The 15,925-nt window shown below is 41.9% G+C and overlaps 2 long non-coding RNA genes across 2 annotated transcripts in view; one reads left to right on the forward strand and one right to left on the reverse strand.

Annotated features, from left to right (window-relative positions):
* The window catches only part of LOC145862392 (uncharacterized), a 386,091-nt gene that overhangs the window by 238,391 nt on the left and 131,775 nt on the right, over nt 1-15,925 (reverse strand). The window lies entirely within an intron of this gene.
* Nucleotides 7,699-10,742, forward strand: LOC123729134 (uncharacterized). Its single transcript, XR_006760873.2, has 3 exons — nt 7,699-7,994; nt 8,139-8,265; nt 8,367-10,742. It is a non-coding gene; the product is annotated as an uncharacterized LOC123729134 (long non-coding RNA).

Here is a 15,925-nt window from a genome sequence, read left to right on the forward strand (position 1 = left end):
GCTCGACATGATTAACATAGCCATTCACAAAGGTTCATTTGGGAAAGATGTGAATACAGCACTAATTTCACTTTTGTAAAAACAAAACAAAGGTAAGGAGGCCACCCAGTGTTTTCTCACTATTGCCCCCTATCTTTGATGAACACATATTAAACTGTTTTTTCCAAAAGGTTTGACATCCCGTCTCGAGACGTACTTACCCAAATTGGTCCACATAGACCAAAGTGGGTTGGTTAAACTTTTATCCTCGGATAACCTCCGACTATTACATATCATAAATGCCTCTTAGGCTGTTTTATCTCTCGAAGCTGAAAAAAGCTTTTGATAGACTAAAGTGGTCATATCTGGTCTGTCTTGGAACATACAGTACCAGTAAAAAGTTTGGACACACCTACTTATTCAAGGGTTTTCTTTATTTTTACTATTTTCTACATTGTGGAATAATAGTGAAGACATCACAACTATCAAATAACACATATGGAATCATATAGTAACCAAAAAAGTGTTAAGCACATCAAAATGTATTTGAGATTCTTCAAAGAAGGCACCCTTTGCCTTTAAGACAGCTTTGCACACTCTTGGCATTCTCTCAACCAGTCTTGAAGGAGTTCCCACATATTCTGAGCACTTGTTGGCTGCATTTCCTTCACTCTGCAGTCCAACTCATCCTAAACTATCTCAATTAGGTTGAGGTCAGCTGATTTTGGAGGCCAGGTCATCTGATGCAGCACTCATCACTCTCCTTATTGGTCAAATAGCCCTTACACAGGAGGTGTGTTTTGGGTCATTGTCCTGTTTAAAAACAAGTGATAGTCCCACTAAGTGCAAACCGGATGAGATGGCGTATCACTGAAGAATGCTGTGGTAGCCATGCTGGTTCAGTGTGCCTTGAATTCTAAATAAATCAGACAGTGTCACCAGCAAAGCACCATCACACCACCTCCTGCATGCTTCACAGTGGGAACCACGCATGCGGAGATCATCCGTTCACCTACTCTGCGTCTCAGAATGACACAGCGGTTGGAACCAAAAATCTCAAATTTGCACTCATCAGACCAAAGGACATTTCCACCGGTCTAATGTCCATTGCTCGTGTTTCTTGGCCCAGCAAGTCTCCTCTTCTTATTGGTGTCCTTTAGTAGTGGTTTCTTGTAGCAATTCGACCATCAAGGCCTGATTCACACAGTCTCCTCTGAACAGTTGATGTGTCTGTTTACTTGAACTCTGTGAAGCATTTATTTGGGCTGCAATCTGAGGCTGGTAACTCTAATGAACTTATCCTCTGCAGCAGAGGTAACTCTGGGTCTTCCTTTCCTGTGGTGGTCCTCATGAGAGCCAGTTTCATCATAGCGCTTTTTGTTTTTTTTCGGCTGCACTTGAAGAAACCTTCAAAGTTCTTTACATTTTCCGCATTGACTGACCTTCATGTCTTAAAGTAATGATGGACTGTGGTTCTCTTTGTTTATTTGAGCTGTTCTTGGCATAATATGGACTTGGTCTTTTACCAAATAGGGCTGTCTTTTGTATACCACCCCTACCTTGTCACAACACAACTGATTGGCTCAAATGCATTGAGAAGGAAAGAAATTCCACAAATTTACTTTTTCACAATTGAAATGCATTGCACCTCATGAAGCTGGTTGAGAGAATGCCAAGAGTGTGCAAAGCTATGAAAAACAAGGCAAAGGGTGGCATCTTAGAAACATCTCAAATATATTTTGATTTGTTTAGCACTTTTCTGGTTACTACATGATTCCATATGTGTTATTTCATAGTTTTGATGTCTTCACTATTATTCTACATTGTAGAAAATAGTACAAATAAAGAAAATCCCTTGAATGAGTAGGTGTCCAAACTTTTGACTGGCACTGTATGTGAGTTGACTCCAGTTTAAATCATTTGTTAAACATACTATATGCCAATCCCTCAGCCATAGTTATAGCAGGCAATATCACAGTAAAATCTTTTGTATGATCTCTTATATAATATTTTAGGTCCAGCTTTTGAAATGTTGGCTTTCCTGGATATAGCCACTGTATTGTGATCACTGCATCCGGGACGGATACAGCTTTAGAACAAAGTTCTACAGTATTAGTAAAAATGTGACCAATACATATGGATGATCTTGTTCCTGTAGTGTTTGTAAACACCCCGGTAGGTTGATTTAATAACCTGAACCAGATTACAGGCACTGGTTACAGTGAGAAGCTTCTTCTTGAGTGGCAAGCTCGATGAAAACCAGTCAATATTCAGGTCCCCAAGAAAGTAGGCCTCTCTATTTACATCACATACACTATCAAGCATTTCACACACATTATTTAGATACTGACTGTTAGCACTTGGTGGCCTATAGCAACACCAGGCAGGTGAACACGCAATCACACTTCAATAACACTTGACATGAGATCTTCTCTAAGCATTACTGGGATATGGCTCTTTAGGGGTGGAAAACATGGTTTCAGGGTGGTCAGGTGGGTGGTTGGATGGGTGGGGTTAGGGAACGGGATGGGAGGTTGGCTACTTTTTGCTTATTTTCCTTTACATACTAAATGTATTACTTTTCTTAACTTTAATGTGGTCCTAATGATCAATACTTTGTATTTACAGTGCCTTCGGAAAGTATTCAGACCCCTTGCTTTTTACACATTGTAACGTTACAGCCTTATTCTAAAATGTATTATATTACATTTTTCCTCAGCAATCTAAACACAAGAACCCATAATGACAAAGCCAAAACAATTTTTTTGACATTTTTGCAAATTTACTAAATAAAAACAGATTCAGACCCTTTGCTATGAGACTCGAAATATGGCTCAGGTGCATCCTATTTCCATTGATCATCCTTGAGTTGTTTCTACAACTTGGAGTCCACCTGTGGTCAATTCAATTGATTGGACATGATTTGGAAAGGCACACACCTGTCTATATAAAGTCCCACATTTGACAGGGCATGTCAGAGCAAAAACCAAGCCATGAGGTCGAAGGAATTGTCCGTAGAGCGCCGTGACAGGATTGTGTCGAGGCACAGATCTGGGGAAGGTTACCAAAACATTTCTGCAGCATTGAAGGACCCCAAGAACACAGTGGCCTCCATCATTCTTAAATGGAAGAAGTTTCGAACCACTGAGACTTCCTAGAGCTGGCTGCCCGGCCAAACTGAGCAATTGCGGAAGAAGGGCCTTGGTCAGGGAGGTGACCAAGAACCAAATGGTCACCCTTTCAGAGTTCCTCTGTGGAGATTGGAGAAGCTTCCAGAAGGACAACCATCTCTGCAGCCCTCTACCAATCAGGCCTTTATGGTAGAGTGGCCAGACGGAAGCCAATCCTCAGTAAAAGGCATATGACAGCCGGCTTGTAGTTTGCCAAAAGGCACCTAAAGGACTCTGACCATGAGAAACAAGATTCTCTGGTCTGATGAAACCAAGATTGAACTCTGGCCTGAAAGCCAAGCACTTACGCCTGGAGAAAACCATCCCTACGGTGAAGCATGGTTGTGGCAGCATCATGCTGTGGGGATGTTTTTCAGTGGCAGGGATTGGGAGACTAGTCAGGATCGCGGCAAAGATGAACGGAGCAAAGTACAGAGATCCTTGATGAAAACCTGCTCCAGAGTGCCGAGGACCTCAGACTGGAGTGAAGCTTCACCTTCCAACAGGGCAATGCAGGAGTGACTTCAGGACAAGTCTCTGAATGTCCTTGAGTGGCTCAGCCAGAGCCCGGACTTGAACCCGATTGAACATCTCTGGAGAGACCTGAAAATAGCTGTGCAGCGACGCTCCCCATCCAACCTGACAGCGCTTAAGAGGATCTTTAGAGAATAACGGGAGAAACTCCTGAAATACAGGTGTGCTAAGCTTTGTTGCATCATACCCAAGAAGACTCGAGGCTGTTATCACTGCCAAAGGTGCTTTAACAAAGTACTGAGTAAAGGGTCTGAATACTTTTATAAATGTGATATTTCAGTTTATTTTAAATAAATTATAAAAAATGTCTAAACCTGTTTTTGCTTTGTCATTATGGGGTATTGTGTGTAGATTCATGAGGGGTGAAAAAAACAATTGAATCCATTTTTAGAATAAGGCTGTAACCTAACAAAATGTGGAAAACGTCAAGGTGTCTGAATACTTTCCGAAGGCACGTTATGTACCTTTTTTCTAAAAAGGTAAGTATGAACTGAATATTAAGATTAATATTGTAATTGTTATTTTACCCCCCCATGAAAAAAATGAAATCCTATACATATGGAAACATTGTGGTTTTAGAGACACAAAGTAACAATATCCATTGATTAAAGGGACTGCATGCCAATCTATTCCTGGGCTCTCACCATCAAGTCACATGCACAATTATCAGATTTCTTATTATTTCAATCGGCATTTATTCATTAACGTCATTTTTGCATGGTGGAAGAGTAACAATTCTAGCCTACTGTTTTTTGACAAACTCCAAGATTCTCTGACAATAGCCTACGTGTCTCATGCGCAACGACATCCCTGTGTTTTCCGAGACATTGCAGAGTTTGACAGGTGCTTCTCGCAATTAGAGCCGGCAAACAAGAACTGATTTGATAAATTGATGCTTAAAACAAAGTACTGTGCACATATTTCATATGAATAGCCTACATTTAAAACATTTTTGGAAATGGCAAGTTCACTTTCTCATACGTAAATGCATCTCAAGTGTGAGTGTGCTGTTCAGCAGCTCACATCAGCAGAATGATGGACCTTTTATAGGTCAAGCAGACAATGGCAGATGACCAACATACATTTTGAGATATGGAATCCAATGTGGAGACATCAAAACAGTCTTCACTGGCGTTTAGCGCACCGGGAAGATCGGGAAGCATAAAGGGAAGCACAGCCGAGAGCTGCCCAGTGACACGAGCCAACCAGATGAGCTAAACTATTTCTAGGCTCGCTTCGAGGCAAACAACACTGAAACATGGATGAGAGCACCAGCTGTTCTGGACAACTGTATGATCACGCTCTCCGCAGCCGATGTGAGTAAGACCTTTAAACAGGTCAACATTCACAAGACCGCAGAGCCAGATGGATTACCAGGACGTGTACTGCGAGCATGCGATGACCAACTGGCAAGTGTCTTCACTGACATTTTCAACCTCTCCCTGTCCGACTCTGTAATACCTACATGTTTTAAGCAGACCACCATAGTACCTGTACCCAAGAACACTAAGGTAACCTAAATGACTACCGACCCGTAGCACTCATGTCTGTAGCCATGAAGTGCTTTGAAAGGCTGGTCATGGCTCACATCAAAACCATTATACCCAGAAACCCTAGACACTCTCCAATTTGCATACCGCCCTAACAAATCCACAGTGATGCAATCTCTATTGCACTCCACACTGCGCTTTCCCACCTGGACAAAAGGAACACCTATATATGAGTGCTATTCTTTGACTACAGCTCAGTGTTCAACACCATAGTGCCCTCAAAGCTCATCACTAAGCTAAGGACCCTGGGACTAAACACTTCCTTCTGCAACTGGATCCTGGACTTCCTGACGGGCCGCCCCCAGGTGGCAAGGGTAGGTAACAACCGATCCGCCACGCTGAACCTCACACAGGGGCCCCTCAGGGATGCATGCTCAGTCCCCTCCTGTACTCCCTGTTCACTCATGATTGCACGGCTAGGTACGACTCCAACACCATCATTAAGTTTGCAGATGACACACCAGTGGTGGGCCTGACAACGACGAGACAGCCTATAGGGAGGAGGTCAGAGACTGGCCATGTGGTGCCAGGACAACAACCTCTTTCTCAACGTGATCAAGACAAAGGAGATGATTGTGGACTACAGGAAAAGGAGGACCGAACACGCCCCCATTCTCATCGACGGGGCTGTAGTGGAGCAGGTTGAGAGCTTCAAGTGGTGGTGTCCATATCACCAACAAACTAACATGGTCCAAGCACACCATGACAGATGTGAGGAGGGCACGACAAAACATATTCCCCCTTAGGAGACTGAAAAGATTTTGCATGGGTCCTCAGATCCTCAAAAGGTTTTACAGCTGCACCATCGGCAGCAACCTGACTGGTTGCATCACTGCCTGGTATGGCAACTGCTCGGCCTCCGACCGCAAGGCACTACAGAGGGTAGTGCGTACGGCCCAGTACATCACTGGGGCCAAACTTCCTGCCATCCAAGACCTCTATATACCAGACGGTGTCAGAGGAAGGCCCTAAAAATTGTCAAAGACTCCAGCCACCCTAGTCATAGAGTGTTCTCTCTGCTACCGCACGGCAAGCGGTACCGGAGCGCCAAGTCTAGGTCCAAGAGGCTTCTAAACAGCTTCTACCCCCAAGCCATAAGACTCATGAACATCTAATCAAATGGCTACCCAGACTATTTGCATTGCCCATCTCCCTCTCCACCCCCTCTTTTACGCCGCTGCTACTCTGTTATTATCTATGCATGGTCACTTTAATAACTCTACCTACATGTACATATTACCTCAATTACCTCGACTAACCGGTCCCCCGCACATTGACTCTGTACGGTATGTAGTCTCGCTATTGTTTTTTTACTGCTGCTCTTTAATTACTTGTTCCTTTTATTTCTTATTCGTATTTTTTCAACTGCATTGTTGGTTATGGCCTTGTAAGTAAGTATTTCACTGTAAGTATTTGGCGCATGTGACTAATAAGATTTGATTTGATCTCAGACAAAGCAAAAATTATTGTCAGGCTGATGGGGGCTCTTAAATTATTCAGGTGATTGATTAGAATGAATCTTTCAGAACATTCACATCTAGCCTACTAGTCATTCAGCACACTTTCCTTGGTCAAGTCAGTCACATTCGGTCTTTTCATATCGTTTTAATGATTTTTTATTTTTTTTAACTGTTAGCCTTTTGGCCCAGCGTCGTCCGGGTTAGGGGAGGGCTTAGCCGGGCTAAGCCGTAATTGTAATTAAGAATTTGTTCTTATCTGACTTGCCTAGTTAAATAAAAGAGAAATGAATAGGCTTCAGTCAGACTTGACATATTGGTGCCAATAGCCTAATACTCCTCCAATCGATGGAGAGATTCTGTCTGCTGCTGATAAGTTTGAGGGGATCGGTCAGAACAAGCCGCTGTGCAGAATCTCTAATAAAGGAAATACCTATCCAACATATGCTCTTTGAATTAACATTTCAAGGAAGTATTTTAGGCCTAGTTTTATTATTGATATAATTAGATTATGGAGCAAATTGAAAGAACATTTATTATTACCAGGTTAAAATAATTTATTTCGGTTTATTTGTTTCTCCTGGGTTATTGAATATGTGCACGTTTTTAATTGCTCAATACATGAATTAGTAGGCTAAAGGATTAGGTAGTACATTTTTCAAGTAATCTGCCCAACCCTCTTTTATTCTAACAAGGAAGGCAACAAAAGTGCATGCTTCCTGTGACTTGTTCAATCGCATGCAGCACAGATGTTTTATAGACAAACACAGCCAGCTGTGTGTGTGCGGGCGCGGCGCACCAGACATTTGGGGGGTGCCAGCCGTGTGGGTGTGGACAAAAGAGTCGCCTACGAAGGAGTTTGCTTTTATATATATATATATATATATATATATATATATATATATATATATATATATATATATATACACACACACACACACACACACACACACACACACACACACACACACACACACACACACACACACAGACTTGCACATATATACACACACACAGACTTGCACACACACCCAGCAGCCTAGCACCTGCTTGACTTTTATTATAGTCTTTTGACCTGACCAAGAGAAACTAAACTAGAGCCCAGTAGGTCAGGACAAGTGGCCCTAGTGTAGTTCTGAATGAGTGTCTGTACTGTACTGTAGGTGGAGGTTGATAAACAGAAGTTCCGAGGCTCGGGGCCCAATAAGAAAGTAGCGAAGGCTTGCGCTGCCCTGGCTGCTCTGAAGAGACTCTTCTCTGACTCCAAAGACCCCCGCAACAAGAAGAGGAGACCCACCACACTGGTGGGTGGACAAAGATCACTTTCAGCCCATCCATAGAATTCAAATGAGCCTATCATTATTAGTTGTGCAGCATACGTCTGAAAGTATGGAAATGTATGCAAAGGTGACGCTATAACCGTAACGAATGTGTGTGTTTGTTTGCAGGTGAAGAGAACTGTGTCATCAACCGTGACTATCCCAGCCCATGCCCATTCCAGGCCTAGAACAAGGCCAGTGATGCATAGAGCACCCTACATCAGCACTCCCCCCACCCATGGCTACCTCCCAATAGGTAAGACCCGGGGCTTGGTGTTTGTAAATGTGTGTGTTCGTTAGGTTATCGCTATGTAAGCACTGCTCCTCTAACTAAAGTTCCCTGACCTCTCTTTCCAGGCTATGGAGCTCCATATGGTTATGGTACTGCAGCTCCCCTCCCTGCCTATGGTAAGTACATTGTTCATACCAGAGCCAGGACCAGCAGCTACTAGACAGTGTCACACATGCATGCGTTTTTAAAATGTTTTTTTTGTATTATATCCTCATTTTTTTGTGAACTCCGATTGCAATCTTGTCTCATCGCTGCAACTCCCCAACGGGCTCGGGAGAGGCAAAGGTCGAGTCATCCTTCCTCCGAAATATGACCCGCCAAACCACAATTCTTAATACCCGCCTGCTTAACCCGGAAGCCAGTCCCACCAATGTGTAGGAGGAAACACCGTTCAACTGACGACCGAAGTCAGCCTACAGGCACCTGGCCCACCACAAGGAGTCACTAGAGCATGATGAGCAAAGTATTCCCCCCCGGCCAAGCTCTCCCCTAACCCGGACGACGCTGGACCAATTGTGGGCCGCCCTATGGGACTTCCAGTCACAGCCAGTTGTGAGACAGCCTGGGATCGAACCCGGGTCTGTAGTGATGCCTCAAGCACGGCGATGCAGTGCCTTAGACCACTGCGCCACTCGGGAGGCCCCGCATGCGCTTACTTTTCCACCTCGCCATTTTCTGCTTTCCTGATTTCTTAGTGAGGGTGCTCAGACGCCGAACAGTCAAATGTGAGTGCCTTCAGAAAGTATTCACACCCCTTGACCTTTTATACATTTTGATACATTACAAAGTGGGATTAAAATGTATGTAATTGGCTTTTTTTTTTTTTTTTTAAATCAAAAATCTACACAAAATACTCTGTCAACCCCCTGAGTCAATACATATTACCTTTGGCAGCAATTACAGCTGTGAGTCTTTCTGGGTCTCTAAGTATAAGAGCTTTCCAAACGTGGATTCTTCAAGCTCTGTCAAGTTGGTAGCCATTTTCAAGCCTTGCCATATGTTTTCAAGCCGATTTTTAAGTCAACTGTAACTAGGCCTCTCAGGAACATTCAATGTTCAAACTTCCTAGTCCTTGCCAATGACAAGCATACCTATAAGATGATGAAGCCACCACCATGCTTGAAAATATGAAGAGTGTTACTCAGTGATGTGTTTAGTTGGATTTGCCCCGAACATAATGCTTTGTATTCAGGCCAAAAAGTTAATTTCTTTGCCCCATTCTTTGCAGTATTGTTCTGTACAGGCTTCCTTTTCACTTTGTCATTTAGGTTAGTATTGTGGAGTATTGTTGATCCATCCTTAGTTTTATCCTATAACACCCATTTAACTGTAATAACTGTTTTAATATCACCATTGGTATCATGGTGAAATCCCTCAGCAGTTTCCTTCCTCTCTGTCAACTCGGGGATTTCGATCTAGCAACCTTTCGGTTACTGGCCCAACGCTCTAATCACTTGGCTACCTGCCGCCCCAAATGAGGGACCTTACAGAAAATGGTGCATGTGGGGTACAGCTCTGGGGTAGTCATTCAAAAGTCATTTTAAACACCATTATTGTACACAGTTAGTTCATGCAACTTTTCTGGTTACTACAGTTGAAGTCAGAAGTTTACATACACTTAGGTTGGCGTCATTAGAACTAATTTTTCAACCACTCCACAAATTTCTTGTTAACAAACCTATAGTTTTGGCAAGTCGGTTAGGTCATCTACTTTGTGCATGACACAAGTAATTTTTCCAACAATTGTTTAGACAGATTATTTCACTTATAATTCACTGTATCACAACTCCAGTGGGTCAGAAATTTACATACACTTGTTGACTGTGCCTTTAAACAGCTTGGAAAAATTCCAGAAAAGGATGTCATGGCTTTAGAAGCTTCTGATAGGTTAATTGACATCATTTGAGTCAATTGGAGGTGTACCTGTGGATATATTTCAAGGCCTACCTTCAAACTCAGTGCCTCTTTGCTTGACATCATGGAAAAATCCAAAGAAATCAGCCAAGACCTCAGAAAAAAAATTGTAGAACTCCACAAGTCTGGTTCATCCTTGGGAGCAATTTCCAAACGCCTGAATGTACCATGTTCATCTGTACAAACAATAGTAGGCAAGTATAAACACCATGGGACCACGCTGCCGTCATACTGCTCAGGAAGGAGACGCGTTCTGTCTCCTAGAGATGAACGCACTTTGGTGTGAAAAGTGCAAATCAATCCCAGAACAACAACAAAGGACCTTGTGAAGATGCTGGAGGAAACCGGTACAAAAGTATCTATATCCACAGTAAAACGAGTCCTATATGGACATAACCTGAAAGGCCCAGTCAGCAAGGAAGAAGCCACTGCTCCAAAACCGCCATAAGAAAGCCAGACTACGGTTTGCAACTGCACATGGGGACAAAGATAATACTTTTTGGAGAAATGTCCTCTGGTCTGATGAAACAAAAATAGAAGTGTTTGGCCATAATGACCATCGTTATGTTTGGAGGAAAAGGGGGTGGGGGGGGGGGGGGGGAGCTTGCAAGCCGAAGAACACCATCCCAACTTTGAAGCACAGGGGTGGCAGCATCATCTTGTGGGGTGCTTTGCTGCAGGTGGGCCTGGTGCACTTCACAAAATAGATGGCGTCATGAGAAAGGAAAATAATGTGGATATATTGAAGCAACATCTCAAGACATCAGTCAGGAAGTTAAAGCTTGGTCACAAATGGGTCTTCCAAATGGACAATGACCCCAAGCATACTTCCAAAGTTGTGGCAAAATGGCTTAAGGACAACAAAGTCAAGGTATTGGAGTGGCCATCACAAAGACCTGACCTCAATCCTATAGAAAATTTGTGGGCAGAACTGAAAAATCGTGGGTAAGCAAGGAGGCCTACAATCCTGACTCAGTTACACCAGCTCTGTCAGGAGGAAGGTGCCACAATTCACACAACCTATTGTGGGAAGCTTGTGGAAGGCTACCCGAAACGTTTGACCCAAGTTAAGCAATTTAAAGGCAATGCTACCAAATACTAATTGAGTGTATGTAAACTTCTTACCCACTGGGAATGTGATGAAAGAAATAAAAGCTGAAATATATCATTCTCTACTATTATTCTGACATTTCACATTCTTAAAATAAACTGGTGATCCTAACTGACTTAAGACAGGGATATTTACTGGGATTAAATGTCAGGAATTGTGAATAACTGTGTTTTTGGCTAAGGTGTATGTAAACTTCCGACTTCAACTATACATGATTCCATATGTGTTATTTGATAGGTTTGATGTCTTCTATTATTCTACAATGTAGAAAATAGTAAAAATAAAGAAAAACCCTTGAATGAGTAGATGAGTAAACTTTTGACTGGTACTGTATGTTCTAAGTTTAATTTGAATGGATAGATTGTACAATTTGGTTATTGTTTTTGTAGGTTTTCTCTCGAGGATGCCTTCAGTAATGTTCCCTGTCATGAGATTGTCCCCAGCCTCTCCTGTTTTCCGCCACTACTACCCATTTTAGGATGGCTGTTCACCCCCATGTGTACAACTCAGACAGAGAACCTTGAAAAAAATATAAGATTTTATTTTAGTATGATGTATATTTTTATAGGTACAAAAATACTTGAATGATTGAATGCACAGTGACATTAATCTTGTTCATTGGATATTGATTGTCCACAAATGTTTGTTATAGATTAAGAACAAAATACTTAATAAGTTTAATTGGTTACTTGATTTGTTTGAGTCTTATTTTGAGACATATGTTTAGACATTATACATTTAAAATGTGTTTTTATCATATATTATTCATCAGTTGAGTACCAGTACTTGACTTGCATAGCATTCTGAAATTCACAGCTAGACCCAAGTCACCACTTTTTCATATCAACCACAATCCTCTACCACTCTTCACCTAATCAAACCTCATTATCAAAATGTGCCTTTTAGTTTATGTAACACTGCCTCATATAGGTCATGGCTGTAACCACAGTTTTTCTCTGCTCCCTCCACCTCTTTCGCCCTCTCTCTTTAGGCGGCCTGTACATTGACAGTGCCTTTTACCAGCCACAGACTATTGCCACTCCTATTATAATTCACCTGGGTCCTCAGGATCTCTTCTGACCTCAACAGCCAGCAGGGGATCTCATTTGACCTCTGCTCTCTAGAGCCATCAGGGGATGACTTGGCGTTTTGACTTAGCTTCCTGTCTGACCAGGCTCTCATTTCCTTATTAAAGGGATACTTCAGGATTTTTGCAATGAGACCTTTTATGTACTTTGTGGATATCATTTTTATGTCTGTGTCCAGTATGAACGTCTAGTAACCCAAAGGTTGCAATTTTGTTCAAATCTCATCACGAACAACTTCAGCGTTTTTTGTTAATTAGCAACTTTTCAACTACAAATATGTTAGCTAACCATTCCCCAAATCTTAACCCTTTTAGCTAACCCTAACTTTAACCCTTTAGCTAACCCTTCCCTTAACCCTAACGTTTTAACCTAACTCCTAAACTTAACCTTAACCCTAACCACTAGCCTAGCGTTAGCCATCTAGCAAGAATTTGTAACATATCATACATTTGGTAAATTCATAACATATCAAATGTTTAGCAAATTTGTAACAAATAAACTGAAGAAAAACAAACGCAACATGTAAAGTGTTGGTTCCATGTTTCATGAGCTGAAATAAAATAGCCCAGACATTTTCCATACACACAAAAAACGTATTTCTCTCAAATGTTGTTCACAAATTTGTTTACATCCCTGTTAGTGAGCATTTCTCTTTCGCCAAGATAATCCATCCACCTGATAGGTGTGGCATATGAAGAAGCTGATTAAACAGCATGATCATTACACAGGTAAACACTGTGCTAGGGACAACATTTCTCTAAAATGTGCAGTTTTAACACACAACACAATGCCACAGATGTCTCAAGTTTAGAGGGAGCGTGCAATTGGCATGCTGACTGCAGGAATGTCCACCAGAGCTGTTGCCAGATAATTTTATGTTCCTTTCTCTACCATAAGCCGCCCTCATATTGGGATGCAGCTACCCATACTTGACACTACCTCTATCTTCCTTCGTACTAGACACGGAGACATACACTCGTGAATACCATGTTTATCTGACTCTGGGGAAGTAGATAAAAGGCCTCATTGCCAAAATCACAAAGTATACCTTTAAGACTGTGTCTAGATTCTCCACCTCCACCCTTCTCATGAATTGTGCAAGTGCACACTAGGTTGGAAAATCGGGACCCATCTCTGAGCAGATATCAATCCAAGAAGAAGCAATACATCAGAGTTGGAATTATTTCCGAATATGTTGCAATACTTGACTTTAGCTTCAAATACTTGGAAATAGTGGAAATGGATTGGCACAACACTGCAATATTCATGTGATATACACTGACTATACCAAACATTAAGAACACCTTTCTAATATTGAGTTGCACCCTCCCCTTTTGCCCTCAGAACAGCCTCAGTTCGTCAGGGCATGGACTACAAGGTGTCGAAAGCATTCCACAGGGATGCTGGCCCATGTTGACTCCAATGCTTCCCACTGTTGTCAAATTAGCTGGATGTTCTTTGGGTGGTGGACCAATCTTGATACATACGGGAAACTGTTGAGCGTGAAAACCCCAGCAGGTTTGCAGTTCTTGACACAAACCAGTGCGCCTGGCACCTACTACCATACCCTGTTCAAAGGCACTTAAATCTTTTGTCTTGCCCAATTACCCTCTGAATGGCACACACACAATTTATGTCTCAAGGCTTGAAAGTCCAGCTCCCTTTCATCTACACTGATTTGAAGTGGATTTAACAAGTGACATCAGTGAGGGATCATAGCTTTCACCTGGATTCACCTGTTTAGTCTATGTCATGGAAAGAGCAGGTGTCCTTAATGTTTTGTGTACTCAGGTGTATGTATCTATATACAATATTTGTGTAATTATGGGTGTGTGTTTTTTGAGTATGTTTAACCCAATAAGGATATGATTTGTATTTATTTATGATACATGTCAATTAATGTGTATTTTACCACAATGTAAATACATTTATATCAAGCACCTTTGTATACAATATACACAGCATTATATATAGAAGTTAATTTGCATGTATCATTTGTACGTACTGTACAGTAGAAACAAGTCTGTTTTGTATTTAATTCCAAATTTAACGGTGTAAGCAGAGAGTAGACTCATCCTAGTCCACTGTAATGTTTTCAAAATCTCCTAGCAGCAGTTAATGGCAATACTCCACTCAGGACAGCACATTGACATCTGGAATTATATATACAACCTAGAAAGTAATAGCACTCTCAATTTATCTCTGTTTCCAACACACACACATACACAATCCTGTAACAGTGTGCAAAACGTGAATGTACCTTTCAACTTTTCTCATATCCAAATCAAAGTTTATTGGTCGCGTACACAGATTTTCAGATGTTATTGCAGGTGCAGCGAAATGCTTGTGTTTCTAGCTCCAACAGTGCAGTAATGCCTAGCAATAATAATACAAATTAATAGACACATAATTAAGAAATGTCAGAAACCGGAATCTAAATATGTACATACAGTGCATTCGTGAAAGTATTCAGACCCCTTGACTTTTTCCACATTTTTTGTTACATTACAGCCTTATTCAGAAATGTATTAAATCATTTTTTCCCCCTCATCAGTCTACACACAATACCCCATAATGACAAAGCAAAAACAGGATTTTGGAATTTTTCAAGAATTTATAAAAAATAAAAAACATACCTTATTTACGTAAGTATTCAGACGCTTTGCTATGAGACTCAAAATTGAGTTCAGATGCATCTTGTTTCCATTTATCTTCCTTTATGTTTATACAACTTAATTGGAGTCCACCTGTGGTAAATTCAATTGATTGGACATGATTTAGAAAGGCACACACCTGTATATAAAGTCCCACAGTTGACAGTGCATTTCAGAGCAAAAACCAAGCCATGAGATTGAAGGAATTGTCTGTAGAGCTCCTAGACAGGATAGTGTCGAGGCACCGGTCTAGGGAAGGGTACCAAAACATGTCTGCAGCATTGAAGGTCCCCAAGAACACAGTGGCCTCCATCATTCTTAAATGGAAGAAGTTTGGAACCACTGAGACTTCCTAGAGCTGGCCACCCGGCCAAACTGAGCAATTGGGAAAGAAGGGCCTCGGTCAGGGAGGTGACCAAGAACCCAATGGTCACCCTTTCAGAGTTCCTCTGTGGAGATTGGAGAAGCTTCCAGAAGGACAACCATCTCTGCAGCCCTCTACCAATCAGGCCTTTATGGTAGAGTGGCCAGACGGAAGCCAATCCTCAGTAAAAGGCATACGACAGCCCGCTTGGAGTATGCCAAAAGGCACCTAAAGGACTCTCAGACCATGAGAAACAAGATTCTTTGCTCTGATGAAACCAAGATGGAACTCTTTGGCCTGAATGCCAAGCGTCACGTCTGGAAGAACCCAGGCACCATCCCTACGGTGAAGCATAGTGGTGGCATCATCATGCTGTGGGGATGTTTTTCAGCAGCAGGGATTGGGAGACCAGTCAGGATTGAGGCAAAGATGAACAGAGCAAAGTACAGAGAGATCCTTGATGAAAACCTGCTCCAGAGCGTTGAGGACCTCA

The sequence above is a fragment of the Salmo salar genome, chromosome 20 (assembly GCF_965601325.2).
Source record: "Salmo salar chromosome 20, fSalSal1, whole genome shotgun sequence".
Classification (NCBI taxonomy): Eukaryota; Metazoa; Chordata; class Actinopteri; order Salmoniformes; family Salmonidae; genus Salmo; species Salmo salar.